Source organism: Alosa pseudoharengus, unplaced genomic scaffold, assembly GCF_046254945.1.
Source record: "Alosa pseudoharengus isolate Yale_2024_CS ecotype anadromous, Long Island Sound unplaced genomic scaffold, YU_APseudo_1.1 YU_APseudo_1.1_scf_24, whole genome shotgun sequence".
Taxonomy (NCBI): domain Eukaryota; kingdom Metazoa; phylum Chordata; class Actinopteri; order Clupeiformes; family Clupeidae; genus Alosa; species Alosa pseudoharengus.
Window position 1 is genome coordinate 12,163,577 of NW_027468689.1, and position 21,919 is coordinate 12,185,495.

The 21,919-nt window shown below is 49.4% G+C and overlaps 72 non-coding genes across 72 annotated transcripts; all 72 read right to left on the minus strand.

The window, feature by feature from the left end:
* Positions 1-162: 162 nt before the first annotated feature.
* On the minus strand, positions 163-234 carry trnaa-ugc (transfer RNA alanine (anticodon UGC)). Its single transcript has one exon. It is a non-coding gene; the product is annotated as a tRNA-Ala (tRNA).
* A 217-nt stretch (positions 235-451) lies between these two features.
* trnaa-cgc (transfer RNA alanine (anticodon CGC)) lies at positions 452-522 on the minus strand. The gene has a single exon. It is a non-coding gene; the product is annotated as a tRNA-Ala (tRNA).
* A 216-nt stretch (positions 523-738) lies between these two features.
* trnaa-ugc (transfer RNA alanine (anticodon UGC)) lies at positions 739-810 on the minus strand. The gene has a single exon. It is a non-coding gene; the product is annotated as a tRNA-Ala (tRNA).
* Positions 811-1,039: 229 nt separating this feature from the next.
* trnaa-ugc (transfer RNA alanine (anticodon UGC)) lies at positions 1,040-1,111 on the minus strand. The gene has a single exon. It is a non-coding gene; the product is annotated as a tRNA-Ala (tRNA).
* Positions 1,112-1,328: 217 nt separating this feature from the next.
* Positions 1,329-1,400, minus strand: trnaa-cgc (transfer RNA alanine (anticodon CGC)). The gene has a single exon. It is a non-coding gene; the product is annotated as a tRNA-Ala (tRNA).
* Positions 1,401-1,616: 216 nt separating this feature from the next.
* trnaa-ugc (transfer RNA alanine (anticodon UGC)) lies at positions 1,617-1,688 on the minus strand. Its single transcript has one exon. It is a non-coding gene; the product is annotated as a tRNA-Ala (tRNA).
* Positions 1,689-1,916: 228 nt separating this feature from the next.
* trnaa-cgc (transfer RNA alanine (anticodon CGC)) lies at positions 1,917-1,988 on the minus strand. Its single transcript has one exon. It is a non-coding gene; the product is annotated as a tRNA-Ala (tRNA).
* Positions 1,989-2,204: 216 nt separating this feature from the next.
* Positions 2,205-2,276, minus strand: trnaa-ugc (transfer RNA alanine (anticodon UGC)). Its single transcript has one exon. It is a non-coding gene; the product is annotated as a tRNA-Ala (tRNA).
* Positions 2,277-2,493: 217 nt separating this feature from the next.
* Positions 2,494-2,565, minus strand: trnaa-cgc (transfer RNA alanine (anticodon CGC)). Its single transcript has one exon. It is a non-coding gene; the product is annotated as a tRNA-Ala (tRNA).
* Positions 2,566-2,781: 216 nt separating this feature from the next.
* On the minus strand, positions 2,782-2,853 carry trnaa-ugc (transfer RNA alanine (anticodon UGC)). The gene has a single exon. It is a non-coding gene; the product is annotated as a tRNA-Ala (tRNA).
* A 229-nt stretch (positions 2,854-3,082) lies between these two features.
* On the minus strand, positions 3,083-3,154 carry trnaa-ugc (transfer RNA alanine (anticodon UGC)). Its single transcript has one exon. It is a non-coding gene; the product is annotated as a tRNA-Ala (tRNA).
* A 217-nt stretch (positions 3,155-3,371) lies between these two features.
* trnaa-cgc (transfer RNA alanine (anticodon CGC)) lies at positions 3,372-3,443 on the minus strand. Its single transcript has one exon. It is a non-coding gene; the product is annotated as a tRNA-Ala (tRNA).
* A 216-nt stretch (positions 3,444-3,659) lies between these two features.
* trnaa-ugc (transfer RNA alanine (anticodon UGC)) lies at positions 3,660-3,731 on the minus strand. Its single transcript has one exon. It is a non-coding gene; the product is annotated as a tRNA-Ala (tRNA).
* Positions 3,732-3,960: 229 nt separating this feature from the next.
* trnaa-ugc (transfer RNA alanine (anticodon UGC)) lies at positions 3,961-4,032 on the minus strand. The gene has a single exon. It is a non-coding gene; the product is annotated as a tRNA-Ala (tRNA).
* Positions 4,033-4,249: 217 nt separating this feature from the next.
* Positions 4,250-4,321, minus strand: trnaa-cgc (transfer RNA alanine (anticodon CGC)). The gene has a single exon. It is a non-coding gene; the product is annotated as a tRNA-Ala (tRNA).
* Positions 4,322-4,537: 216 nt separating this feature from the next.
* trnaa-ugc (transfer RNA alanine (anticodon UGC)) lies at positions 4,538-4,609 on the minus strand. Its single transcript has one exon. It is a non-coding gene; the product is annotated as a tRNA-Ala (tRNA).
* Positions 4,610-4,837: 228 nt separating this feature from the next.
* trnaa-cgc (transfer RNA alanine (anticodon CGC)) lies at positions 4,838-4,909 on the minus strand. Its single transcript has one exon. It is a non-coding gene; the product is annotated as a tRNA-Ala (tRNA).
* A 216-nt stretch (positions 4,910-5,125) lies between these two features.
* On the minus strand, positions 5,126-5,197 carry trnaa-ugc (transfer RNA alanine (anticodon UGC)). The gene has a single exon. It is a non-coding gene; the product is annotated as a tRNA-Ala (tRNA).
* Positions 5,198-5,414: 217 nt separating this feature from the next.
* Positions 5,415-5,486, minus strand: trnaa-cgc (transfer RNA alanine (anticodon CGC)). The gene has a single exon. It is a non-coding gene; the product is annotated as a tRNA-Ala (tRNA).
* Positions 5,487-5,702: 216 nt separating this feature from the next.
* trnaa-ugc (transfer RNA alanine (anticodon UGC)) lies at positions 5,703-5,774 on the minus strand. Its single transcript has one exon. It is a non-coding gene; the product is annotated as a tRNA-Ala (tRNA).
* A 229-nt stretch (positions 5,775-6,003) lies between these two features.
* On the minus strand, positions 6,004-6,075 carry trnaa-ugc (transfer RNA alanine (anticodon UGC)). The gene has a single exon. It is a non-coding gene; the product is annotated as a tRNA-Ala (tRNA).
* A 217-nt stretch (positions 6,076-6,292) lies between these two features.
* On the minus strand, positions 6,293-6,364 carry trnaa-cgc (transfer RNA alanine (anticodon CGC)). Its single transcript has one exon. It is a non-coding gene; the product is annotated as a tRNA-Ala (tRNA).
* A 216-nt stretch (positions 6,365-6,580) lies between these two features.
* trnaa-ugc (transfer RNA alanine (anticodon UGC)) lies at positions 6,581-6,652 on the minus strand. The gene has a single exon. It is a non-coding gene; the product is annotated as a tRNA-Ala (tRNA).
* A 229-nt stretch (positions 6,653-6,881) lies between these two features.
* Positions 6,882-6,953, minus strand: trnaa-ugc (transfer RNA alanine (anticodon UGC)). The gene has a single exon. It is a non-coding gene; the product is annotated as a tRNA-Ala (tRNA).
* A 217-nt stretch (positions 6,954-7,170) lies between these two features.
* Positions 7,171-7,242, minus strand: trnaa-cgc (transfer RNA alanine (anticodon CGC)). Its single transcript has one exon. It is a non-coding gene; the product is annotated as a tRNA-Ala (tRNA).
* Positions 7,243-7,458: 216 nt separating this feature from the next.
* trnaa-ugc (transfer RNA alanine (anticodon UGC)) lies at positions 7,459-7,530 on the minus strand. The gene has a single exon. It is a non-coding gene; the product is annotated as a tRNA-Ala (tRNA).
* Positions 7,531-7,758: 228 nt separating this feature from the next.
* On the minus strand, positions 7,759-7,830 carry trnaa-cgc (transfer RNA alanine (anticodon CGC)). The gene has a single exon. It is a non-coding gene; the product is annotated as a tRNA-Ala (tRNA).
* A 220-nt stretch (positions 7,831-8,050) lies between these two features.
* Positions 8,051-8,122, minus strand: trnaa-ugc (transfer RNA alanine (anticodon UGC)). Its single transcript has one exon. It is a non-coding gene; the product is annotated as a tRNA-Ala (tRNA).
* Positions 8,123-8,351: 229 nt separating this feature from the next.
* trnaa-ugc (transfer RNA alanine (anticodon UGC)) lies at positions 8,352-8,423 on the minus strand. Its single transcript has one exon. It is a non-coding gene; the product is annotated as a tRNA-Ala (tRNA).
* A 217-nt stretch (positions 8,424-8,640) lies between these two features.
* On the minus strand, positions 8,641-8,712 carry trnaa-cgc (transfer RNA alanine (anticodon CGC)). The gene has a single exon. It is a non-coding gene; the product is annotated as a tRNA-Ala (tRNA).
* A 216-nt stretch (positions 8,713-8,928) lies between these two features.
* trnaa-ugc (transfer RNA alanine (anticodon UGC)) lies at positions 8,929-9,000 on the minus strand. Its single transcript has one exon. It is a non-coding gene; the product is annotated as a tRNA-Ala (tRNA).
* Positions 9,001-9,228: 228 nt separating this feature from the next.
* On the minus strand, positions 9,229-9,300 carry trnaa-cgc (transfer RNA alanine (anticodon CGC)). The gene has a single exon. It is a non-coding gene; the product is annotated as a tRNA-Ala (tRNA).
* Positions 9,301-9,808: 508 nt separating this feature from the next.
* trnaa-ugc (transfer RNA alanine (anticodon UGC)) lies at positions 9,809-9,880 on the minus strand. The gene has a single exon. It is a non-coding gene; the product is annotated as a tRNA-Ala (tRNA).
* Positions 9,881-10,097: 217 nt separating this feature from the next.
* Positions 10,098-10,169, minus strand: trnaa-ugc (transfer RNA alanine (anticodon UGC)). Its single transcript has one exon. It is a non-coding gene; the product is annotated as a tRNA-Ala (tRNA).
* Positions 10,170-10,384: 215 nt separating this feature from the next.
* trnaa-cgc (transfer RNA alanine (anticodon CGC)) lies at positions 10,385-10,456 on the minus strand. The gene has a single exon. It is a non-coding gene; the product is annotated as a tRNA-Ala (tRNA).
* Positions 10,457-10,672: 216 nt separating this feature from the next.
* Positions 10,673-10,744, minus strand: trnaa-ugc (transfer RNA alanine (anticodon UGC)). Its single transcript has one exon. It is a non-coding gene; the product is annotated as a tRNA-Ala (tRNA).
* Positions 10,745-10,961: 217 nt separating this feature from the next.
* Positions 10,962-11,033, minus strand: trnaa-cgc (transfer RNA alanine (anticodon CGC)). Its single transcript has one exon. It is a non-coding gene; the product is annotated as a tRNA-Ala (tRNA).
* Positions 11,034-11,249: 216 nt separating this feature from the next.
* Positions 11,250-11,321, minus strand: trnaa-ugc (transfer RNA alanine (anticodon UGC)). Its single transcript has one exon. It is a non-coding gene; the product is annotated as a tRNA-Ala (tRNA).
* A 228-nt stretch (positions 11,322-11,549) lies between these two features.
* trnaa-cgc (transfer RNA alanine (anticodon CGC)) lies at positions 11,550-11,621 on the minus strand. The gene has a single exon. It is a non-coding gene; the product is annotated as a tRNA-Ala (tRNA).
* Positions 11,622-11,837: 216 nt separating this feature from the next.
* On the minus strand, positions 11,838-11,909 carry trnaa-ugc (transfer RNA alanine (anticodon UGC)). The gene has a single exon. It is a non-coding gene; the product is annotated as a tRNA-Ala (tRNA).
* A 217-nt stretch (positions 11,910-12,126) lies between these two features.
* Positions 12,127-12,198, minus strand: trnaa-cgc (transfer RNA alanine (anticodon CGC)). The gene has a single exon. It is a non-coding gene; the product is annotated as a tRNA-Ala (tRNA).
* Positions 12,199-12,414: 216 nt separating this feature from the next.
* Positions 12,415-12,486, minus strand: trnaa-ugc (transfer RNA alanine (anticodon UGC)). The gene has a single exon. It is a non-coding gene; the product is annotated as a tRNA-Ala (tRNA).
* Positions 12,487-12,715: 229 nt separating this feature from the next.
* Positions 12,716-12,787, minus strand: trnaa-ugc (transfer RNA alanine (anticodon UGC)). Its single transcript has one exon. It is a non-coding gene; the product is annotated as a tRNA-Ala (tRNA).
* A 217-nt stretch (positions 12,788-13,004) lies between these two features.
* On the minus strand, positions 13,005-13,076 carry trnaa-cgc (transfer RNA alanine (anticodon CGC)). Its single transcript has one exon. It is a non-coding gene; the product is annotated as a tRNA-Ala (tRNA).
* Positions 13,077-13,292: 216 nt separating this feature from the next.
* On the minus strand, positions 13,293-13,364 carry trnaa-ugc (transfer RNA alanine (anticodon UGC)). Its single transcript has one exon. It is a non-coding gene; the product is annotated as a tRNA-Ala (tRNA).
* Positions 13,365-13,592: 228 nt separating this feature from the next.
* Positions 13,593-13,664, minus strand: trnaa-ugc (transfer RNA alanine (anticodon UGC)). The gene has a single exon. It is a non-coding gene; the product is annotated as a tRNA-Ala (tRNA).
* A 216-nt stretch (positions 13,665-13,880) lies between these two features.
* On the minus strand, positions 13,881-13,952 carry trnaa-ugc (transfer RNA alanine (anticodon UGC)). The gene has a single exon. It is a non-coding gene; the product is annotated as a tRNA-Ala (tRNA).
* Positions 13,953-14,181: 229 nt separating this feature from the next.
* On the minus strand, positions 14,182-14,253 carry trnaa-ugc (transfer RNA alanine (anticodon UGC)). Its single transcript has one exon. It is a non-coding gene; the product is annotated as a tRNA-Ala (tRNA).
* A 217-nt stretch (positions 14,254-14,470) lies between these two features.
* On the minus strand, positions 14,471-14,542 carry trnaa-cgc (transfer RNA alanine (anticodon CGC)). The gene has a single exon. It is a non-coding gene; the product is annotated as a tRNA-Ala (tRNA).
* Positions 14,543-14,758: 216 nt separating this feature from the next.
* trnaa-ugc (transfer RNA alanine (anticodon UGC)) lies at positions 14,759-14,830 on the minus strand. Its single transcript has one exon. It is a non-coding gene; the product is annotated as a tRNA-Ala (tRNA).
* Positions 14,831-15,058: 228 nt separating this feature from the next.
* trnaa-cgc (transfer RNA alanine (anticodon CGC)) lies at positions 15,059-15,130 on the minus strand. Its single transcript has one exon. It is a non-coding gene; the product is annotated as a tRNA-Ala (tRNA).
* Positions 15,131-15,638: 508 nt separating this feature from the next.
* trnaa-ugc (transfer RNA alanine (anticodon UGC)) lies at positions 15,639-15,710 on the minus strand. Its single transcript has one exon. It is a non-coding gene; the product is annotated as a tRNA-Ala (tRNA).
* Positions 15,711-15,927: 217 nt separating this feature from the next.
* Positions 15,928-15,999, minus strand: trnaa-ugc (transfer RNA alanine (anticodon UGC)). Its single transcript has one exon. It is a non-coding gene; the product is annotated as a tRNA-Ala (tRNA).
* A 215-nt stretch (positions 16,000-16,214) lies between these two features.
* trnaa-cgc (transfer RNA alanine (anticodon CGC)) lies at positions 16,215-16,286 on the minus strand. The gene has a single exon. It is a non-coding gene; the product is annotated as a tRNA-Ala (tRNA).
* A 216-nt stretch (positions 16,287-16,502) lies between these two features.
* On the minus strand, positions 16,503-16,574 carry trnaa-ugc (transfer RNA alanine (anticodon UGC)). Its single transcript has one exon. It is a non-coding gene; the product is annotated as a tRNA-Ala (tRNA).
* Positions 16,575-16,802: 228 nt separating this feature from the next.
* Positions 16,803-16,874, minus strand: trnaa-cgc (transfer RNA alanine (anticodon CGC)). Its single transcript has one exon. It is a non-coding gene; the product is annotated as a tRNA-Ala (tRNA).
* Positions 16,875-17,205: 331 nt separating this feature from the next.
* Positions 17,206-17,277, minus strand: trnaa-ugc (transfer RNA alanine (anticodon UGC)). The gene has a single exon. It is a non-coding gene; the product is annotated as a tRNA-Ala (tRNA).
* A 215-nt stretch (positions 17,278-17,492) lies between these two features.
* trnaa-cgc (transfer RNA alanine (anticodon CGC)) lies at positions 17,493-17,564 on the minus strand. Its single transcript has one exon. It is a non-coding gene; the product is annotated as a tRNA-Ala (tRNA).
* A 216-nt stretch (positions 17,565-17,780) lies between these two features.
* trnaa-ugc (transfer RNA alanine (anticodon UGC)) lies at positions 17,781-17,852 on the minus strand. Its single transcript has one exon. It is a non-coding gene; the product is annotated as a tRNA-Ala (tRNA).
* Positions 17,853-18,080: 228 nt separating this feature from the next.
* On the minus strand, positions 18,081-18,152 carry trnaa-cgc (transfer RNA alanine (anticodon CGC)). The gene has a single exon. It is a non-coding gene; the product is annotated as a tRNA-Ala (tRNA).
* A 331-nt stretch (positions 18,153-18,483) lies between these two features.
* On the minus strand, positions 18,484-18,555 carry trnaa-ugc (transfer RNA alanine (anticodon UGC)). Its single transcript has one exon. It is a non-coding gene; the product is annotated as a tRNA-Ala (tRNA).
* Positions 18,556-18,772: 217 nt separating this feature from the next.
* Positions 18,773-18,844, minus strand: trnaa-cgc (transfer RNA alanine (anticodon CGC)). The gene has a single exon. It is a non-coding gene; the product is annotated as a tRNA-Ala (tRNA).
* Positions 18,845-19,060: 216 nt separating this feature from the next.
* Positions 19,061-19,132, minus strand: trnaa-ugc (transfer RNA alanine (anticodon UGC)). Its single transcript has one exon. It is a non-coding gene; the product is annotated as a tRNA-Ala (tRNA).
* Positions 19,133-19,360: 228 nt separating this feature from the next.
* On the minus strand, positions 19,361-19,432 carry trnaa-ugc (transfer RNA alanine (anticodon UGC)). The gene has a single exon. It is a non-coding gene; the product is annotated as a tRNA-Ala (tRNA).
* Positions 19,433-19,660: 228 nt separating this feature from the next.
* trnaa-cgc (transfer RNA alanine (anticodon CGC)) lies at positions 19,661-19,732 on the minus strand. Its single transcript has one exon. It is a non-coding gene; the product is annotated as a tRNA-Ala (tRNA).
* A 216-nt stretch (positions 19,733-19,948) lies between these two features.
* On the minus strand, positions 19,949-20,020 carry trnaa-ugc (transfer RNA alanine (anticodon UGC)). Its single transcript has one exon. It is a non-coding gene; the product is annotated as a tRNA-Ala (tRNA).
* A 229-nt stretch (positions 20,021-20,249) lies between these two features.
* Positions 20,250-20,321, minus strand: trnaa-ugc (transfer RNA alanine (anticodon UGC)). Its single transcript has one exon. It is a non-coding gene; the product is annotated as a tRNA-Ala (tRNA).
* Positions 20,322-20,538: 217 nt separating this feature from the next.
* trnaa-cgc (transfer RNA alanine (anticodon CGC)) lies at positions 20,539-20,610 on the minus strand. The gene has a single exon. It is a non-coding gene; the product is annotated as a tRNA-Ala (tRNA).
* Positions 20,611-20,826: 216 nt separating this feature from the next.
* trnaa-ugc (transfer RNA alanine (anticodon UGC)) lies at positions 20,827-20,898 on the minus strand. Its single transcript has one exon. It is a non-coding gene; the product is annotated as a tRNA-Ala (tRNA).
* Positions 20,899-21,114: 216 nt separating this feature from the next.
* trnaa-ugc (transfer RNA alanine (anticodon UGC)) lies at positions 21,115-21,186 on the minus strand. Its single transcript has one exon. It is a non-coding gene; the product is annotated as a tRNA-Ala (tRNA).
* Positions 21,187-21,415: 229 nt separating this feature from the next.
* Positions 21,416-21,487, minus strand: trnaa-ugc (transfer RNA alanine (anticodon UGC)). The gene has a single exon. It is a non-coding gene; the product is annotated as a tRNA-Ala (tRNA).
* A 218-nt stretch (positions 21,488-21,705) lies between these two features.
* Positions 21,706-21,777, minus strand: trnaa-cgc (transfer RNA alanine (anticodon CGC)). Its single transcript has one exon. It is a non-coding gene; the product is annotated as a tRNA-Ala (tRNA).
* Positions 21,778-21,919: the final 142 nt, after the last annotated feature.

A 21,919-nucleotide genomic window follows, 5' to 3' on the forward strand; every position in this document is an offset into this window, starting at 1 on the left:
CACTTCAGGGCTTTATTCATAATTGCGGAGGTCCACAGAGGAATCAACCGGGCCAAAGTCAGCAACAACTACAAGCCTGATCCTCTGACACTGCTCCTTTCCTCTCCACAAACGTTCTCGAGGCTTGCGACAATCCCTAAAGTCCCTTAAGTGCTGCATAAATGGAGATGCCGGGGATTGAACCCGGGACCTCATACATGCAAAGCATGCGCTCTACCACTGAGATACATCCCCTTCAGTAGTTGCCAAAACCAAAGCACTTCCCAGACTAGACATTGTGCCGCGCAACACCTTTAGGCTTCTATCGTAATTGTGGAAGTCCACGGAGGAGCCAACAAAATACAAGCCTTGTCCTCTCACAGTGCTAATCTCCGTTTCATTTGTGTAATTCCATACAAACTCTGAACAACAGCTTGTGACGGTACTCAGATCTCCTTTAGGGATGTACAAGTGGAGATGCCGGGATTGAACCCGGGACCTCATACATGCGAAGCATGCGCTCTACCACTGAGCTACATCCCCTTCATCCACTGTCAAAAGAAGACACTTACAATTCAAGACGTTGTGCCACGCTAGCACTTCAGGGGTTTATTCATAATTGCGGAGGTCCACAGAGGAATCAACCGCGGCAAAGTCAGCAACAACTACAAGCCTGATCCTCTGACACTGCTCCTTTCCTCTCCACAAACGTTCTCGAGGCTTGCGACAATCCCTAAAGTCCCTTTAGTGCTGCATAAATGGAGATGCCGGGGATTGAACCCGGGACCTCATACATGCAAAGCATGCGCTCTACCACTGAGCTACATCCCCTTCAGTAGTTGCCAAAACCAAAGCACTTCCCAGACTAGACATTGTGCCGTGCAACACCTTTAGGCTTCTATTGTAATTGTGGAAGTCCAGGGAGGAGCCAACAAAATACAAGCCTTGTCCTCTGATGGTGCTAATCTCCATGCCACAGGCTGTTTCATTTTTACAATTCCGTACAAACTCTGAACAACAGCTTGTGACGGTACCCAGACCTCCTTTAGGGATGCATAAGTGGAGATGCCGGGGATTGAACCCGGGGCCTCATACATGCAAAGCATGCGCTCTACCACTGAGCTACATCCCCTTCAGTTGTTGACGTAAGATAGGACTGCTCGGCCCAGACGTTTTGCCACGCAACACCTTTAGGCTTCAATCGTAATTGTGGAAGTCCACGGAGGAGCCTACAAAATACAAGCCTTGTCCTGTGACGGTGGTAAAGTCCACTCCACAGGCTGTTTCATTTGTGTAACTCTGTACAAAGGCTTGTGACGGTAGCCAGACCTCCTTTAGGGATGTATAAGTGGAGATGCCGGGGATTGAACCCGGGACCTCATACATGCGAAGCATGCGCTCTACCACTGAGCTACATCCCCTTCTGCAGTTGTCAGAAGATAGCACTTCCCGGCCCAGACATTATGCCACGCAAACCCTTTAGGCTTCTATCGTAATTGTGGAAGTCCACGGAGGAGCCAACAAAATACAAGCCTAGTCCTCTCACAGTGCTAATCTCCGTTTCATGTGTGTAATTCCATACAAACTCTGAACAACAGCTTGTGACGGTACCCAGACCTCCTTTAGGGATGCATAAGTGGAGATGCCAGGGATTGAACCCGGGGCCTCATACATGCAAAGCATGCGCTCTACCACTGAGCTACATCCCCTTCAGTTGTTTACGTAAGATATCACTGCTCGGTCCAGACGTTTTGCCACGCAACACCTTTAGGCTTCTATCGTAATTGTGGAAGTCCACGGAGGAGCCAACAAAATACAAGCCTTGTCCTCTGCCAGTGCTAAACTCCACTCCACAGGCTGTTTCATTTGTGTAACTCTGTACAAACTCTGGACCACGGCTTGTGACGGTACCCAGATCTCCTTTAGGGATGTATAAGTGGAGATGCCGGGGATTGAACCCGGGACCTCATACATGCGAAGCATGCGCTCTACCACTGAGCTACATCCCCTTCATCCACTGTCAAAAGACGACACTTACAATTCAAGACGTTGTGCCACGCTAGCACTTCAGGGCTTTATTCATAATTGCGGAGGTCCACAGAGGAATCAACCGGGCCAAAGTCAGCAACAACTACAAGCCTGATCCTCTGACACTGCTCCTTTCCTCTCCACAAACGTTCTCGAGGCTTGCGACAATCCCTAAAGTCCCTTAAGTGCTGCATAAATGGAGATGCCGGGGATTGAACCCGGGACCTCATACATGCAAAGCATGCGCTCTACCACTGAGATACATCCCCTTCAGTAGTTGCCAAAACCAAAGCACTTCCCAGACTAGACATTGTGCCGCGCAACACCTTTAGGCTTCTATCGTAATTGTGGAAGTCCACGGAGGAGCCAACAAAATACAAGCCTTGTCCTCTCACAGTGCTAATCTCCGTTTCATTTGTGTAATTCCATACAAACTCTGAACAACAGCTTGTGACGGTACTCAGATCTCCTTTAGGGATGTATAAGTGGAGATGCCGGGGATTGAACCCGGGACCTCATACATGCGAAGCATGCGCTCTACCACTGAGCTACATCCCCTTCATCCACTGTCAAAAGACGACACTTACAATTCAAGACGTTGTGCCACGCTAGCACTTCAGGGGTTTATTCATAATTGCGGAGGTCCACAGAGGAATCAACCGCGGCAAAGTCAGCAACAACTACAAGCCTGATCCTCTGACACTGCTCCTTTCCTCTCCACAAACGTTCTCGAGGCTTGCGACAATCCCTAAAGTCCCTTTAGTGCTGCATAAATGGAGATGCCGGGGATTGAACCCGGGACCTCATACATGCAAAGCATGCGCTCTACCACTGAGCTACATCCCCTTCAGTAGTTGCCAAAACCAAAGCACTTCCCAGACTAGACATTGTGCCGTGCAACACCTTTAGGCTTCTATCGTAATTGTGGAAGTCCAGGGAGGAGCCAACAAAATACAAGCCTTGTCCTCTGATGGTGCTAATCTCCATGCCACAGGCTGTTTCATTTTTACAATTCCGTACAAAATCTGAACAACAGCTTGTGACGGTACCCAGACCTCCTTTAGGGATGCATAAGTGGAGATGCCGGGGATTGAACCCGGGGCCTCATACATGCAAAGCATGCGCTCTACCACTGAGCTACATCCCCTTCAGTTGTTGACGTAAGATAGGACTGCTCGGCCCAGACGTTTTGCCACGCAACACCTTTAGGCTTCAATCGTAATTGTGGAAGTCCACGGAGGAGCCTACAAAATACAAGCCTTGTCCTGTGACGGTGGTAAAGTCCACTCCACAGGCTGTTTCATTTGTGTAACTCTGTACAAAGGCTTGTGACGGTAGCCAGACCTCCTTTAGGGATGTATAAGTGGAGATGCCGGGGATTGAACCCGGGACCTCATACATGCGAAGCATGCGCTCTACCACTGAGCTACATCCCCTTCATCCACTGTCAAAAGACGACACTTACAATTCAAGACGTTGTGCCACGCTAGCACTTCAGGGGTTTATTCATAATTGCGGAGGTCCACAGAGGAATCAACCGCGGCAAAGTCAGCAACAACTACAAGCCTGATCCTCTGACACTGCTCCTTTCCTCTCCACAAACGTTCTCGAGGCTTGCGACAATCCCTAAAGTCCCTTTAGTGCTGCATAAATGGAGATGCCGGGGATTGAACCCGGGACCTCATACATGCAAAGCATGCGCTCTACCACTGAGCTACATCCCCTTCAGTAGTTGCCAAAACCAAAGCACTTCCCAGACTAGACATTGTGCCGTGCAACACCTTTAGGCTTCTATCGTAATTGTGGAAGTCCAGGGAGGAGCCAACAAAATACAAGCCTTGTCCTCTGATGGTGCTAATCTCCATGCCACAGGCTGTTTCATTTTTACAATTCCGTACAAACTCTGAACAACAGCTTGTGACGGTACCCAGACCTCCTTTAGGGATGCATAAGTGGAGATGCCGGGGATTGAACCCGGGGCCTCATACATGCAAAGCATGCGCTCTACCACTGAGCTACATCCCCTTCAGTTGTTGACGTAAGACAGGACTGCTCGGCCCAGACGTTTTGCCACGCAACACCTTTAGGCTTCAATCGTAATTGTGGAAGTCCACGGAGGAGCCTACAAAATACAAGCCTTGTCCTGTGACGGTGGTAAAGTCCACTCCACAGGCTGTTTCATTTGTGTAACTCTGTACAAAGGCTTGTGACGGTAGCCAGACCTCCTTTAGGGATGTATAAGTGGAGATGCCGGGGATTGAACCCGGGACCTCATACATGCGAAGCATGCGCTCTACCACTGAGCTACATCCCCTTCTGCAGTTGTCAGAAGATAGCACTTCCCGGCCCAGACATTATGCCACGCAAACCCTTTAGGCTTCTATCGTAATTGTGGAAGTCCACGGAGGAGCCAACAAAATACAAGCCTAGTCCTCTCACAGTGCTAATCTCCGTTTCATGTGTGTAATTCCATACAAACTCTGAACAACAGCTTGTGACGGTACCCAGACCTCCTTTAGGGATGCATAAGTGGAGATGCCAGGGATTGAACCCGGGGCCTCATACATGCAAAGCATGCGCTCTACCACTGAGCTACATCCCCTTCAGTTGTTTACGTAAGATATCACTGCTCGGTCCAGACGTTTTGCCACGCAACACCTTTAGGCTTCTATCGTAATTGTGGAAGTCCACGGAGGAGCCAACAAAATACAAGCCTTGTCCTCTGCCAGTGCTAAACTCCACTCCACAGGCTGTTTCATTTGTGTAACTCTGTACAAACTCTGGACCACGGCTTGTGACGGTACCCAGATCTCCTTTAGGGATGTATAAGTGGAGATGCCGGGGATTGAACCCGGGACCTCATACATGCGAAGCATGCGCTCTACCACTGAGCTACATCCCCTTCATCCACTGTCAAAAGACGACACTTACAATTCAAGACGTTGTGCCACGCTAGCACTTCAGGGCTTTATTCATAATTGCGGAGGTCCACAGAGGAATCAACCGGGCCAAAGTCAGCAACAACTACAAGCCTGATCCTCTGACACTGCTCCTTTCCTCTCCACAAACGTTCTCGAGGCTTGCGACAATCCCTAAAGTCCCTTAAGTGCTGCATAAATGGAGATGCCGGGGATTGAACCCGGGACCTCATACATGCAAAGCATGCGCTCTACCACTGAGATACATCCCCTTCAGTAGTTGCCAAAACCAAAGCACTTCCCAGACTAGACATTGTGCCGCGCAACACCTTTAGGCTTCTATCGTAATTGTGGAAGTCCACGGAGGAGCCAACAAAATACAAGCCTTGTCCTCTCACAGTGCTAATCTCCGTTTCATTTGTGTAATTCCATACAAACTCTGAACAACAGCTTGTGACGGTACTCAGATCTCCTTTAGGGATGTATAAGTGGAGATGCCGGGGATTGAACCCGGGACCTCATACATGCGAAGCATGCGCTCTACCACTGAGCTACATCCCCTTCATCCACTGTCAAAAGACGACACTTACAATTCAAGACGTTGTGCCACGCTAGCACTTCAGGGGTTTATTCATAATTGCGGAGGTCCACAGAGGAATCAACCGCGGCAAAGTCAGCAACAACTACAAGCCTGATCCTCTGACACTGCTCCTTTCCTCTCCACAAACGTTCTCGAGGCTTGCGACAATCCCTAAAGTCCCTTTAGTGCTGCATAAATGGAGATGCCGGGGATTGAACCCGGGACCTCATACATGCAAAGCATGCGCTCTACCACTGAGCTACATCCCCTTCAGTAGTTGCCAAAACCAAAGCACTTCCCAGACTAGACATTGTGCCGTGCAACACCTTTAGGCTTCTATCGTAATTGTGGAAGTCCAGGGAGGAGCCAACAAAATACAAGCCTTGTCCTCTGATGGTGCTAATCTCCATGCCACAGGCTGTTTCATTTTTACAATTCCGTACAAAATCTGAACAACAGCTTGTGACGGTACCCAGACCTCCTTTAGGGATGCATAAGTGGAGATGCCGGGGATTGAACCCGGGGCCTCATACATGCAAAGCATGCGCTCTACCACTGAGCTACATCCCCTTCAGTTGTTGACGTAAGATAGGACTGCTCGGCCCAGACGTTTTGCCACGCAACACCTTTAGGCTTCAATCGTAATTGTGGAAGTCCACGGAGGAGCCTACAAAATACAAGCCTTGTCCTGTGACGGTGGTAAAGTCCACTCCACAGGCTGTTTCATTTGTGTAACTCTGTACAAAGGCTTGTGACGGTAGCCAGACCTCCTTTAGGGATGTATAAGTGGAGATGCCGGGGATTGAACCCGGGACCTCATACATGCGAAGCATGCGCTCTACCACTGAGCTACATCCCCTTCATCCACTGTCAAAAGACGACACTTACAATTCAAGACGTTGTGCCACGCTAGCACTTCAGGGGTTTATTCACAATTGCGGAGGTCCACAGAGGAATCAACCGCGGCAAAGTCAGCAACAACTACAAGCCTGATCCTCTGACACTGCTCCTTTCCTCTCCACAAACGTTCTCGAGGCTTGCGACAATCCCTAAAGTCCCTTTAGTGCTGCATAAATGGAGATGCCGGGGATTGAACCCGGGACCTCATACATGCAAAGCATGCGCTCTACCACTGAGCTACATCCCCTTCAGTAGTTGCCAAAACCAAAGCACTTCCCAGACTAGACATTGTGCCGTGCAACACCTTTAGGCTTCTATCGTAATTGTGGAAGTCCAGGGAGGAGCCAACAAAATACAAGCCTTGTCCTCTGATGGTGCTAATCTCCATGCCACAGGCTGTTTCATTTTTACAATTCCGTACAAACTCTGAACAACAGCTTGTGACGGTACCCAGACCTCCTTTAGGGATGCATAAGTGGAGATGCCGGGGATTGAACCCGGGGCCTCATACATGCAAAGCATGCGCTCTACCACTGAGCTACATCCCCTTCAGTTGTTGACGTAAGACAGGACTGCTCGGCCCAGACGTTTTGCCACGCAACACCTTTAGGCTTCAATCGTAATTGTGGAAGTCCACGGAGGAGCCTACAAAATACAAGCCTTGTCCTGTGACGGTGGTAAAGTCCACTCCACAGGCTGTTTCATTTGTGTAACTCTGTACAAAGGCTTGTGACGGTAGCCAGACCTCCTTTAGGGATGTATAAGTGGAGATGCCGGGGATTGAACCCGGGACCTCATACATGCGAAGCATGCGCTCTACCACTGAGCTACATCCCCTTCTGCAGTTGTCAGAAGATAGCACTTCCCGGCCCAGACATTATGCCACGCAAACCCTTTAGGCTTCTATCGTAATTGTGGAAGTCCACGGAGGAGCCAACAAAATACAAGCCTAGTCCTCTCACAGTGCTAATCTCCGTTTCATGTGTGTAATTCCATACAAACTCTGAACAACAGCTTGTGACGGTACCCAGACCTCCTTTAGGGATGCATAAGTGGAGATGCCAGGGATTGAACCCGGGGCCTCATACATGCAAAGCATGCGCTCTACCACTGAGCTACATCCCCTTCAGTTGTTTACGTAAGATATCACTGCTCGGTCCAGACGTTTTGCCACGCAACACCTTTAGGCTTCTATCGTAATTGTGGAAGTCCACGGAGGAGCCAACAAAATACAAGCCTTGTCCTCTGCCAGTGCTAAACTCCACTCCACAGGCTGTTTCATTTGTGTAACTCTGTACAAACTCTGAACAACAGCTTGTGACGGTACTCAGATCTCCTTTAGGGATGTATAAGTGGAGATGCCGGGGATTGAACCCGGGACCTCATACATGCGAAGCATGCGCTCTACCACTGAGCTACATCCCCTTCATCCACTGTCAAAAGACGACACTTACAATTCAAGACGTTGTGCCACGCTAGCACTTCAGGGGTTTATTCATAATTGCGGAGGTCCACAGAGGAATCAACCGCGGCAAAGTCAGCAACAACTACAAGCCTGATCGATCCTCTGACACTGCTCCTTTCCTCTCCACAAACGTTCTCGAGGCTTGCGACAATCCCTAAAGTCCCTTTAGTGCTGCATAAATGGAGATGCCGGGGATTGAACCCGGGACCTCATACATGCAAAGCATGCGCTCTACCACTGAGCTACATCCCCTTCAGTAGTTGCCAAAACCAAAGCACTTCCCAGACTAGACATTGTGCCGTGCAACACCTTTAGGCTTCTATCGTAATTGTGGAAGTCCAGGGAGGAGCCAACAAAATACAAGCCTTGTCCTCTGATGGTGCTAATCTCCATGCCACAGGCTGTTTCATTTTTACAATTCCGTACAAACTCTGAACAACAGCTTGTGACGGTACCCAGACCTCCTTTAGGGATGCATAAGTGGAGATGCCGGGGATTGAACCCGGGGCCTCATACATGCAAAGCATGCGCTCTACCACTGAGCTACATCCCCTTCAGTTGTTGACGTAAGACAGGACTGCTCGGCCCAGACGTTTTGCCACGCAACACCTTTAGGCTTCAATCGTAATTGTGGAAGTCCACGGAGGAGCCTACAAAATACAAGCCTTGTCCTGTGACGGTGGTAAAGTCCACTCCACAGGCTGTTTCATTTGTGTAACTCTGTACAAAGGCTTGTGACGGTAGCCAGACCTCCTTTAGGGATGTATAAGTGGAGATGCCGGGGATTGAACCCGGGACCTCATACATGCGAAGCATGCGCTCTACCACTGAGCTACATCCCCTTCTGCAGTTGTCAGAAGATAGCACTTCCCGGCCCAGACATTATGCCACGCAAACCCTTTAGGCTTCTATCGTAATTGTGGAAGTCCACGGAGGAGCCAACAAAATACAAGCCTAGTCCTCTCACAGTGCTAATCTCCGTTTCATGTGTGTAATTCCATACAAACTCTGAACAACAGCTTGTGACGGTACCCAGACCTCCTTTAGGGATGCATAAGTGGAGATGCCAGGGATTGAACCCGGGGCCTCATACATGCAAAGCATGCGCTCTACCACTGAGCTACATCCCCTTCAGTTGTTTACGTAAGATATCACTGCTCGGTCCAGACGTTTTGCCACGCAACACCTTTAGGCTTCTATCGTAATTGTGGAAGTCCACGGAGGAGCCAACAAAATACAAGCCTTGTCCTCTGCCAGTGCTAAACTCCACTCCACAGGCTGTTTCATTTGTGTAACTCTGTACAAACTCTGGACCACGGCTTGTGACGGTAGCCAGATCTCCTTTAGGGATGTATAAGTGGAGATGCCGGGGATTGAACCCGGGACCTCATACATGCGAAGCATGCGCTCTACCACTGAGCTACATCGCCTTCATCCGCTGTCAAAAGACGACACTTACAATTCAAGACGTTGTGCCACGCTAGCACTTCAGGGCTTTATTCATAATTGCGGAGGTCCACAGAGGAATCAACCGGGCCAAAGTCAGCAACAACTACAAGCCTGATCCTCTGACACTGCTCCTTTCCTCTCCACAAACGTTCTCGAGGCTTGCGACAATCCCTAAAGTCCCTTTAGTGCTGCATAAATGGAGATGCCGGGGATTGAACCCGGGACCTCATACATGCGCTCTACCACTGAGCTACATCCCCTTTAGTATTTGGCATAACCAAAGCACTTCCCAGACTAGACATTGTACCGCGCAACACCTTTAGGCTTCTATCGTAATTGTGGAAGTCCACGGAGGAGACAACAAAATACAAGCCTTGTCCTCTGATGGTGCTAATCTCCATGCCACAGGCTGTTTCATTTTTACAATTCCGTACAAACTCTGAACAACAGCTTGTGACGGTACCCAGACCTCCTTTAGGGATGCATAAGTGGAGATGCCGGGGATTGAACCCGGGGCCTCATACATGCAAAGCATGCGCTCTACCACTGAGCTACATCCCCTTCAGTTGTTGACGTAAGATAGCACTGCTCGGCCCAGACGTTTTGCCACGCAACACCTTTAGGCTTCAATCGTAATTGTGGAAGTCCACGGAGGAGCCTACAAAATACAAGCCTTGTCCTGTGCCGGTGGTAAAGTCCACTCCACAGGCTGTTTCATTTGTGTAACTCTGTACAAAGGCTTGTGACGGCAGCCAGACCTCCTTTAGGGATGCATAAGTGGAGATGCCGGGGATTGAACCCGGGGCCTCATACATGCAAAGCATGCGCTCTACCACTGAGCTACATCCCCTTCAGTTGTTGACGTAAGATAGCACTGCTCGGCCCAGACGTTTTGCCACGCAACACCTTTAGGCTTCAATCATAATTGTGGAAGTCCACGGAGGAGCCTACAAAATACAAGCCTTGTCCTGTGCCGGTGGTAAAGTCCACTCCACAGGCTGTTTCATTTGTGTAACTGTACAAAGGCTTGTGACGGTAGCCAGACCTCCTTTAGGGATGTATAAGTGGAGATGCCGGGGATTGAATCCGGGACCTCATACATGCGAAGCATGCGCTCTACCACTGAGCTACATCCCCTTCTGCAGTTGTCAGAAGATAGCACTTCCCGGCCCAGACATTATGCCACGCAAACCCTTTAGGCTTCTATCGTAATTGTGGAAGTCCACGGAGGAGCCAACAAAATACAAGCCTTGTCCTCTCACAGTGCTAATCTCCGTTTCATTTGTGTAATTCCATACAAACTCTGAACAACAGCTTGTGACGGTACCCAGACCTCCTTTAGGGATGCATAAGTGGAGATGCCGGGGATTGAACCCGGGGCCTCATACATGCAAAGCATGCGCTCTACCACTGAGCTACATCCCCTTCAGTTGTTGACGTAAGATAGGACTGCTCGGCCCAGACGTTTTGCCACGCAACACCTTTAGGCTTCAATCGTAATTGTGGAAGTCCACGGAGGAGCCTACAAAATACAAGCCTTGTCCTGTGACGGTGGTAAAGTCCACTCCACAGGCTGTTTCATTTGTGTAACTCTGTACAAAGGCTTGTGACGGTAGCCAGACCTCCTTTAGGGATGTATAAGTGGAGATGCCGGGGATTGAACCCGGGACCTCATACATGCGAAGCATGCGCTCTACCACTGAGCTACATCCCCTTCTGCAGTTGTCAGAAGATAGCACTTCCCGGCCCAGACATTATGCCACGCAAACCCTTTAGGCTTCTATCGTAATTGTGGAAGTCCACGGAGGAGCCAACAAAATACAAGCCTAGTCCTCTCACAGTGCTAATCTCCGTTTCATGTGTGTAATTCCATACAAACTCTGAACAACAGCTTGTGACGGTACCCAGACCTCCTTTAGGGATGCATAAGTGGAGATGCCAGGGATTGAACCCGGGGCCTCATACATGCAAAGCATGCGCTCTACCACTGAGCTACATCCCCTTCAGTTGTTTACGTAAGATATCACTGCTCGGTCCAGACGTTTTGCCACGCAACACCTTTAGGCTTCTATCGTAATTGTGGAAGTCCACGGAGGAGCCAACAAAATACAAGCCTTGTCCTCTGCCAGTGCTAAACTCCACTCCACAGGCTGTTTCATTTGTGTAACTCTGTACAAACTCTGGACCACGGCTTGTGACGGTACCCAGATCTCCTTTAGGGATGTATAAGTGGAGATGCCGGGGATTGAACCCGGGACCTCATACATGCGAAGCATGCGCTCTACCACTGAGCTACATCCCCTTCATCCACTGTCAAAAGACGACACTTACAATTCAAGACGTTGTGCCACGCTAGCACTTCAGGGCTTTATTCATAATTGCGGAGGTCCACAGAGGAATTAACCGGGCCAAAGTCAGCAACAACTACAAGCCTGATCCTCTGACACTGCTCCTTTCCTCTCCACAAACGTTCTCGAGGCTTGCGACAATCCCTAAAGTCCCTTAAGTGCTGCATAAATGGAGATGCCGGGGATTGAACCCGGGACCTCATACATGCAAAGCATGCGCTCTACCACTGAGATACATCCCCTTCAGTAGTTGCCAAAACCAAAGCACTTCCCAGACTAGACATTGTGCCGCGCAACACCTTTAGGCTTCTATCGTAATTGTGGAAGTCCACGGAGGAGCCAACAAAATACAAGCCTTGTCCTCTCACAGTGCTAATCTCCGTTTCATTTGTGTAATTCCATACAAACTCTGAACAACAGCTTGTGACGGTACTCAGATCTCCTTTAGGGATGTATAAGTGGAGATGCCGGGGATTGAACCCGGGACCTCATACATGCGAAGCATGCGCTCTACCACTGAGCTACATCCCCTTCATCCACTGTCAAAAGACGACACTTACAATTCAAGACGTTGTGCCACGCTAGCACTTCAGGGGTTTATTCATAATTGCGGAGGTCCACAGAGGAATCAACCGCGGCAAAGTCAGCAACAACTACAAGCCTGATCCTCTGACACTGCTCCTTTCCTCTCCACAAACATTCTCGAGGCTTGCGACAATCCCTAAAGTCCCTTTAGTGCTGCATAAATGGAGATGCCGGGGATTGAACCCGGGACCTCATACATGCAAAGCATGCGCTCTACCACTGAGCTACATCCCCTTCAGTAGTTGCCAAAACCAAAGCACTTCCCAGACTAGACATTGTGCCGTGCAACACCTTTAGGCTTCTATCGTAATTGTGGAAGTCCAGGGAGGAGCCAACAAAATACAAGCCTTGTCCTCTGATGGTGCTAATCTCCATGCCACAGGCTGTTTCATTTTTACAATTCCGTACAAAATCTGAACAACAGCTTGTGACGGTACCCAGACCTCCTTTAGGGATGCATAAGTGGAGATGCCGGGGATTGAACCCGGGGCCTCATACATGCAAAGCATGCGCTCTACCACTGAGCTACATCCCCTTCAGTTGTTGAAGTAAGATAGGACTGCTCGGCCCAGACGTTTTGCCACGCAACACCTTTAGGCTTCAATCGTAATTGTGGAAGTCCACGGAGGAGCCTACAAAATACAAGCCTTGTCCTGTGACGGTGGTAAAGTCCACTCCACAGGCTGTTTCATTTGTGTAACTCTGTACAAAGGCTTGTGACGGTAGCCAGACCTCCTTTAGGGATGTAAAAGTGGAGATGCCGGGGATTGAACCCGGGACCTCATACATGCGAAGCATGCGCTCTACCACTGAGCTACATCCCCTTCTGCAGTTGTCAGAAGATAGCACTTCCCGGCCCAGACATTATGCCACGCAAACCCTTTAGGCTTCTATCGTAATTGTGGAAGTCCACGGAGGAGCCAACAAAATACAAGCCTAGTCCTCTCACAGTGCTAATCTCCGTTTCATGTGTGTAATTCCATACAAACTCTGAACAACAGCTTGTGACGGTACCCAGACCTCCTTTAGGGATGCATAAGTGGAGATGCCAGGGATTGAACCCGGGGCCTCATACATGCAAAGCATGCGCTCTACCACTGAGCTACATCCCCTTCAGTTGTTTACGTAAGATATCACTGCTCGGTCCAGACGTTTTGCCACGCAACACCTTTAGGCTTCTATCGTAATTGTGGAAGTCCACGGAGGAGCCAACAAAATACAAGCCTTGTCCTCTGCCAGTGCTAAACTCCACTCCACAGGCTGTTTCATTTGTGTAACTCTGTACAAACTCTGAACAACAGCTTGTGACGGTACTCAGATCTCCTTTAGGGATGTATAAGTGGAGATGCCGGGGATTGAACCCGGGACCTCATACATGCAAAGCATGCGCTCTACCACTGAGCTACATCCCCTTCATCCACTGTCAAAAGACGACACTTACAATTCAAGACGTTGTGCCACGCTAGCACTTCAGGGGTTTATTCATAATTGCGGAGGTCCACAGAGGAATCAACCGCGGCAAAGTCAGCAACAACTACAAGCCTGATCCTCTGACACTGCTCCTTTCCTCTCCACAAACGTTCTCGAGGCTTGCGACAATCCCTAAAGTCCCTTTAGTGCTGCATAAATGGAGATGCCGGGGATTGAACCCGGGACCTCATACATGCAAAGCATGCGCTCTACCACTGAGCTACATCCCCTTCAGTAGTTGCCAAAACCAAAGCACTTCCCAGACTAGACATTGTGCCGTGCAACACCTTTAGGCTTCTATCGTAATTGTGGAAGTCCAGGGAGGAGCCAACAAAATACAAGCCTTGTCCTCTGATGGTGCTAATCTCCATGCCACAGGCTGTTTCATTTTTACAATTCCGTACAAACTCTGAACAACAGCTTGTGACGGTACCCAGACCTCCTTTAGGGATGCATAAGTGGAGATGCCGGGGATTGAACCCGGGGCCTCATACATGCAAAGCATGCGCTCTACCACTGAGCTACATCCCCTTCAGTTGTTGACGTAAGATAGGACTGCTCGGCCCAGACGTTTTGCCACGCAACACCTTTAGGCTTCAATCGTAATTGTGGAAGTCCACGGAGGAGCCTACAAAATACAAGCCTTGTCCTGTGACGGTGGTAAAGTCCACTCCACAGGCTGTTTCATTTGTGTAACTCTGTACAAAGGCTTGTGACGGTAGCCAGACCTCCTTTAGGGATGTATAAGTGGAGATGCCGGGGATTGAACCCGGGACCTCATACATGCGAAGCATGCGCTGTACCACTGAGCTACATCCCCTTCTGCAGTTGTCAGAAGATAGCACTTCCCGGCCCAGACATTATGCCACGCAAACCCTTTAGGCTTCTATCGTAATTGTGGAAGTCCACGGAGGAGCCAACAAAATACAAGCCTAGTCCTCTCACAGTGCTAATCTCCGTTTCATGTGTGTAATTCCATACAAACTCTGAACAACAGCTTGTGACGGTACCCAGACCTCCTTTAGGGATGCATAAGTGGAGATGCCAGGGATTGAACCCGGGGCCTCATACATGCAAAGCATGCGCTCTACCACTGAGCTACATCCCCTTCTGTTGTTTACGTAAGATATCACTGCTCGGTCCAGACGTTTTGCCACGCAACACCTTTAGGCTTCTATCGTAATTGTGGAAGTCCACGGAGGAGCCAACAAAATACAAGCCTTGTCCTCTGCCAGTGCTAAACTCCACTCCACAGGCTGTTTCATTTGTGTAACTCTGTACAAACTCTGGACCACGGCTTGTGACGGTAGCCAGATCTCCTTTAGGGATGTATAAGTGGAGATGCCGGGGATTGAACCCGGGACCTCATACATGCGAAGCATGCGCTCTACCACTGAGCTACATCCCCTTCATCCGCTGTCAAAAGACGACACTTACAATTCAAGACGTTGTGCCACGCTAGCACTTCAGGGCTTTATTCATAATTGCGGAGGTCCACAGAGGAATCAACCGGGCCAAAGTCAGCAACAACTACAAGCCTGATCCTCTGACACTGCTCCTTTCCTCTCCACAAACGTTCTCGAGGCTTGCGACAATCCCTAAAGTCCCTTTAGTGCTGCATAAATGGAGATGCCGGGGATTGAACCCGGGACCTCATACATGCGCTCTACCACTGAGCTACATCCCCTTTAGTATTTGGCATAACCAAAGCACTTCCCAGACTAGACATTGTACCGCGCAACACCTTTAGGCTTCTATCGTAATTGTGGAAGTCCACGGAGGAGACAACAAAATACAAGCCTTGTCCTCTGATGGTGCTAATCTCCATGCCACAGGCTGTTTCATTTTTACAATTCCGTACAAACTCTGAACAACAGCTTGTGACGGTACCCAGACCTCCTTTAGGGATGCATAAGTGGAGATGCCGGGGATTGAACCCAGGGCCTCATACATGCAAAGCATGCGCTCTACCACTGAGCTACATCCCCTTCAGTTGTTGACGTAAGATAGGACTGCTCGGCCCAGACGTTTTGCCACACAACACCTTTAGGCTTTAATCGTAATTGTGGAAGTCCACGGAGGAGCCTACAAAATACAAGCCTTGTCCTGTGACGGTGGTAAAGTCCACTCCACAGGCTGTTTCATTTGTGTAACTCTGTACAAAGGCTTGTGACGGCAGCCAGACCTCCTTTAGGGATGCATAAGTGGAGATGCCGGGGATTGAACCCGGGGCCTCATACATGCAAAGCATGCGCTCTACCACTGAGCTACATCCCCTTCAGTTGTTGACGTAAGATAGCACTGCTCGGCCCAGACGTTTTGCCACGCAACACCTTTAGGCTTCAATCATAATTGTGGAAGTCCACGGAGGAGCCTACAAAATACAAGCCTTGTCCTGTGCCGGTGGTAAAGTCCACTCCACAGGCTGTTTCATTTGTGTAACTGTACAAAGGCTTGTGACGGTAGCCAGACCTCCTTTAGGGATGTATAAGTGGAGATGCCGGGGATTGAATCCGGGACCTCATACATGCGAAGCATGCGCTCTACCACTGAGCTACATCCCCTTCTGCAGTTGTCAGAAGATAGCACTTCCCGGCCCAGACATTATGCCACGCAAACCCTTTAGGCTTCTATCGTAATTGTGGAAGTCCACGGAGGAGCCAACAAAATACAAGCCTAGTCCTCTCACAGTGCTAATCTCCGTTTCATGTGTGTAATTCCATACAAACTCTGAACAACAGCTTGTGACGGTACCCAGACCTCCTTTAGGGATGCATAAGTGGAGATGCCAGGGATTGAACCCGGGGCCTCATACATGCAAAGCATGCGCTCTACCACTGAGCTACATCCCCTTCAGTTGTTTACGTAAGATATCACTGCTCGGTCCAGACGTTTTGCCACGCAACACCTTTAGGCTTCTATCGTAATTGTGGAAGTCCACGGAGGAGCCAACAAAATACAAGCCTTGTCCTCTGCCAGTGCTAAACTCCACTCCACAGGCTGTTTCATTTGTGTAACTCTGTACAAACTCTGGACCACGGCTTGTGACGGTACCCAGATCTCCTTTAGGGATGTATAAGTGGAGATGCCGGGGATTGAACCCGGGACCTCATACATGCGAAGCATGCGCTCTACCACTGAGCTACATCCCCTTCATCCACTGTCAAAAGACGACACTTACAATTCAAGACGTTGTGCCACGCTAGCACTTCAGGGCTTTATTCATAATTGCGGAGGTCCACAGAGGAATCCCCTTCAGTAGTTGCCAAAACCAAAGCACTTCCCAGACTAGACATTGTGCCGCGCAACACCTTTAGGCTTCTATCGTAATTGTGGAAGTCCACGGAGGAGCCAACAAAATACAAGCCTTGTCCTCTGATGGTGCTAATCTCCATGCCACAGGCTGTTTCATTTTTACAATTCCGTACAAACTCTGAACAACAGCTTGTGACGGTACCCAGACCTCCTTTAGGGATGCATAAGTGGAGAAGCCGGGGATTGAACCCGGGGCCTCATACATGCAAAGCATGCGCTCTACCACTGAGCTACATCCCCTTCAGTTGTTGACGTAAGATAGCACTGCTCGGCCCAGACGTTTTGCCACGCAACACCTTTAGGCTTCAATCATAATTGTGGAAGTCCACGGAGGAGCCTACAAAATACAAGCCTTGTCCTGTGCCGGTGGTAAAGTCCACTCCACAGGCTGTTTCATTTGTGTAACTGTACAAAGGCTTGTGACGGTAGCCAGACCTCCTTTAGGGATGTATAAGTGGAGATGCCGGGGATTGAATCCGGGACCTCATACATGCGAAGCATGCGCTCTACCACTGAGCTACATCCCCTTCTGCAGTTGTCAGAAGATAGCACTTCCCGGCCCAGACATTATGCCACGCAAACCCTTTAGGCTTCTATCGTAATTGTGGAAGTCCACGGAGGAGCCAACAAAATACAAGCCTTGTCCTCTCACAGTGCTAATCTCCGTTTCATTTGTGTAATTCCATACAAACTCTGAACAACAGCTTGTGACGGTACCCAGACCTCCTTTAGGGATGCATAAGTGGAGATGCCGGGGATTGAACCCGGGGCCTCATACATGCAAAGCATGCGCTCTACCACTGAGCTACATCCCCTTCAGTTGTTTAGGTAAGATATCACTGCTCGGTCCAGACGTTTTGCCACGCAACACCTTTAGGCTTCTATCGTAATTGTGGAAGTCCACGGAGGAGCCAACAAAATACAAGCCTTGTCCTCTGCCAGTGCTAAACTCCACTCCACAGGCTGTTTCATTTGTGTAACTCTGTACAAACTCTGGACCACGGCTTGTGACGGTACCCAGATCTCCTTTAGGGATGTATAAGTGGAGATGCCGGGGATTGAACCCGGGACCTCATACATGCGAAGCATGCGCTCTACCACTGAGCTACATCCCCTTCATCCACTGTCAAAAGACGACACTTACAATTCAAGAAGTTGTGCCACGCTAGCACTTCAGGGCTTTATTCATAATTGCGGAGGTCCACAGAGGAATCCCCTTCAGTAGTTGCCAAAACCAAAGCACTTCCCAGACTAGACATTTTGCCGCGCAACACCTTTAGGCTTTTATCGTAATTGTGGAAGTCCACGGAGGAGCCAACAAAATACAAGCCTTGTCCTCTGATGGTACTAATCTCCATGCCACAGGCTGTTTCATTTTTACAATTCCGTACAAACTCTGAACAACAGCTTGTGACGGTACCCAGACCTCCTTTAGGGATGCATAAGTGGAGATGCCGGGGATTGAACCCGGGGCCTCATACATGCAAAGCATGCGCTCTACCACTGAGCTACATCCCCTTCAGTTGTTGACGTAAGATAGCATTGCTCGGCCCAGACGTTTTGCCACGCAACACCTTTAGGCTTCAATCGTAATTGTGGAAGTCCACGGAGGAGCCTACAAAATACAAGCCTTGTCCTGTGCCGGTGGTAAAGTCCACTGCACAGGCTGTTTTATTTGTGTAACTCTGTACAAAGGCTTGTGACGGTAGCCAGACCTCCTTTAGGGATGTATACGTGGAGATGCTGGGGATTGAACCCGACACCTCATACATGCGAAACATGCGCTCTACCACTGAGCTACATCCCCTTCTGCAGTTGTCAGAAGATAGCACTTCCCGGCCATGACATTATGCCACGCAAACCCTTTAGGCTTCTATCGTAATTGTGGAAGTCCACGGAGGAGCCAACAAAATACAAGCCTTGTCCTCTCACAGTGCTAATCTCCGTTTCATTTGTGTAATTCCATACAAACTCTGAACAACAGCTTGTGACGGTACCCAGACCTCCTTTAGGGATGCATAAGTGGAGATGCCGGGGATTAAACCCGGGGCCTCATACATGCAAAGCATGCGCTCTACCACTGAGCTACATCCCCTTCAGTTGTTTAAGTAAGATATCACTGCTCGGTCCAGACGTTTTGCCACGCAACACCTTTAGGCTTCTATCGTAATTGTGGAAGTCCACGGAGGAGCCAACAAAATACAAGCCTTGTCCTATGCCAGTGCTAAACTCCACTCCACAGGCTGTTTCATTTGTGTAACTCTGTACAAACTCTGGACCACGGCTTGTGACGGTACCCAGATCTCCTTTAGGGATGTATAAGTGGAGATGCCGGGGATTAAACCCGGGGCCTCATACATGCAAAGCATGCGCTCTACCACTGAGCTACATCCCCTTCAGTTGTTTAAGTAAGATATCACTGCTCGGTCCAGACGTTTTGCCACGCAACACCTTTAGGCTTCTATCGTAATTGTGGAAGTCCACGGAGGAGCCAACAAAATACAAGCCTTGTCCTATGCCAGTGCTAAACTCCACTCCACAGGCTGTTTCATTTGTGTAACTCTGTACAAACTCTGGACCATGGCTTGTGACGGTACCCAGATCTCCTTTAGGGATGTATAAGTGGAGATGCCGGGGATTGAACCCGGGACCTCATACATGCGAAGCATGCGCTCTACCACTGAGCTACATCCCCTTCATCCACTGTCAAAAGACGACACTTACAATTCAAGACGTTGTGCCACGCTAGCACTTCAGGGCTTTATTCATAATTGCGGAGGTCCACAGAGGAATCAACCGGGCCAAAGTCAGCAACAACTACAAGCCTGATCCTCTGACACTGCTCCTTTCCTCTCCACAAACGTTCTCGAGGCTTGCGACAATCCCTAAAGTCCCTTTAGTGCTGCATAAATGGAGATGCCGGGGATTGAACCCGGGCCCTCATACATGCAAAGCATGCGCTCTACCACTGAGCTACATGCCCTTCAGTAGTTGCCAAAACCAAAGCACTTCCCAGACTAGACATTGTGCCGCGCAACACCTTTAGGCTTCTATCGTAATTGTGGAAGTCCACGGAGGAGCCAACAAAATACAAGCCTTGTCCTCTGATGGTGCTAATCTCCATGCCACAGGCTGTTTCATTTTTACAATTCCGTACAAACTCTGAACAACAGCTTGTGACGGTACCCAGACCTCCTTTAGGGATGCATAAATGGAGATGCCGGGGATTGAACCCGGGCCCTCATACATGCAAAGCATGCGCTCTACCACTGAGCTACATCCCCTTCAGTTGTTGACGTAAGATAGGACTGCTCGGCCCAGACGTTTTGCCACACAACACCTTTAGGCTTTAATCGTAATTGTGGAAGTCCACGGAGGAGCCTACAAAATACAAGCCTTGTCCTGTGACGGTGGTAAAGTCCACTCCACAGGCTGTTTCATTTGTGTAACTCTGTACAAAGGCTTGTGACGGTAGCCAGACCTCCTTTAGGGATGTATAAGTGGAGATGCCGGGGATTGAACCCGGGACCTCATACATGCGAAGCATGCGCTCTACCACTGAGCTACATCCCCTTCTGCAGTTGTCAGAAGATAGCACTTCCCGGCCCAGACATTATGCCACGCAAACCCTTTAGGCTTCTATCGTAATTGTGGAAGTCCACGGAGGAGCCAACAAAATACAAGCCTAGTCCTCTCACAGTGCTAATCTCCGTTTCATGTGTGTAATTCCATACAAACTCTGAACAACAGCTTGTGACGGTACCCAGACCTCCTTTAGGGATGCATAAGTGGAGATGCCAGGGATTGAACCCGGGGCCTCATACATGCAAAGCATGCGCTCTACCACTGAGCGACATCCCCTTCATCCACTGTCAAAAGACGACACTTACAATTCAAGACGTTGTGCCACGCTAGCACTTCAGGGCTTTATTCATAATTGCGGAGGTCCACAGAGGAATCAACCGGGCCAAAGTCAGCAACAACTACAAGCCTGATCCTCTGACACTGCTCCTTTCCTCTCCACAAACGTTCTCGAGGCTTGCGACAATCCCTAAAGTCCCTTTAGTGCTGCATAAATGGAGATGCCGGGGATTGAACCCGGGCCCTCATACATGCAAAGCATGCGCTCTACCACTGAGCTACATCCCCTTCAGTAGTTGCCAAAACCAAAGCACTTCCCAGACTAGACATTGTGCCGCGCAACACCTTTAGGCTTCTATCGTAATTGTGGAAGTCCAGGGAGGAGCCAACAAAATACAAGCCTTGTCCTCTGATGGTGCTAATCTCCATGCCACAGGCTGTTTCATTTTTACAATTCCGTACAAACTCTGAACAACAGCTTGTGACGGTACCCAGACCTCCTTTAGGGATGCATAAGTGGAGATGCCGGGGATTGAACCCAGGGCCTCATACATGCAAAGCATGCGCTCTACCACTGAGCTACATCCCCTTCAGTTGTTGACGTAAGATAGGACTGCTCGGCCCAGACGTTTTGCCACGCAACACCTTTAGGCTTCAATCGTAATTGTGGAAGTCCACGGAGGAGCCTACAAAATACAAGCCTTGTCCCGTGACGGTGGTAAAGTCCACTCCACAGGCTGTTTCATTTGTGTAACTCTGTACAAAGGCTTGTGACAGTAGCCAGACCTCCTTTAGGGATGATATAAGTGGAGATGCCAGGGATTGAACCCGGGACCTCATACATGCGAAGCATGCGCTCTACCCCTGAGCTAGATCCCCTTCTGCAGTTGTCAGAAGATAGCACTTCCCGGCCCAGACATTATGCCACGCAAATCCTTTAGGCTTCTATCGTAACTGTGGAAGTCCAGGGAGGAGCCAACAAAATACAAGCCTTGTCCTCTCACAGTGCTAATATCCGTTT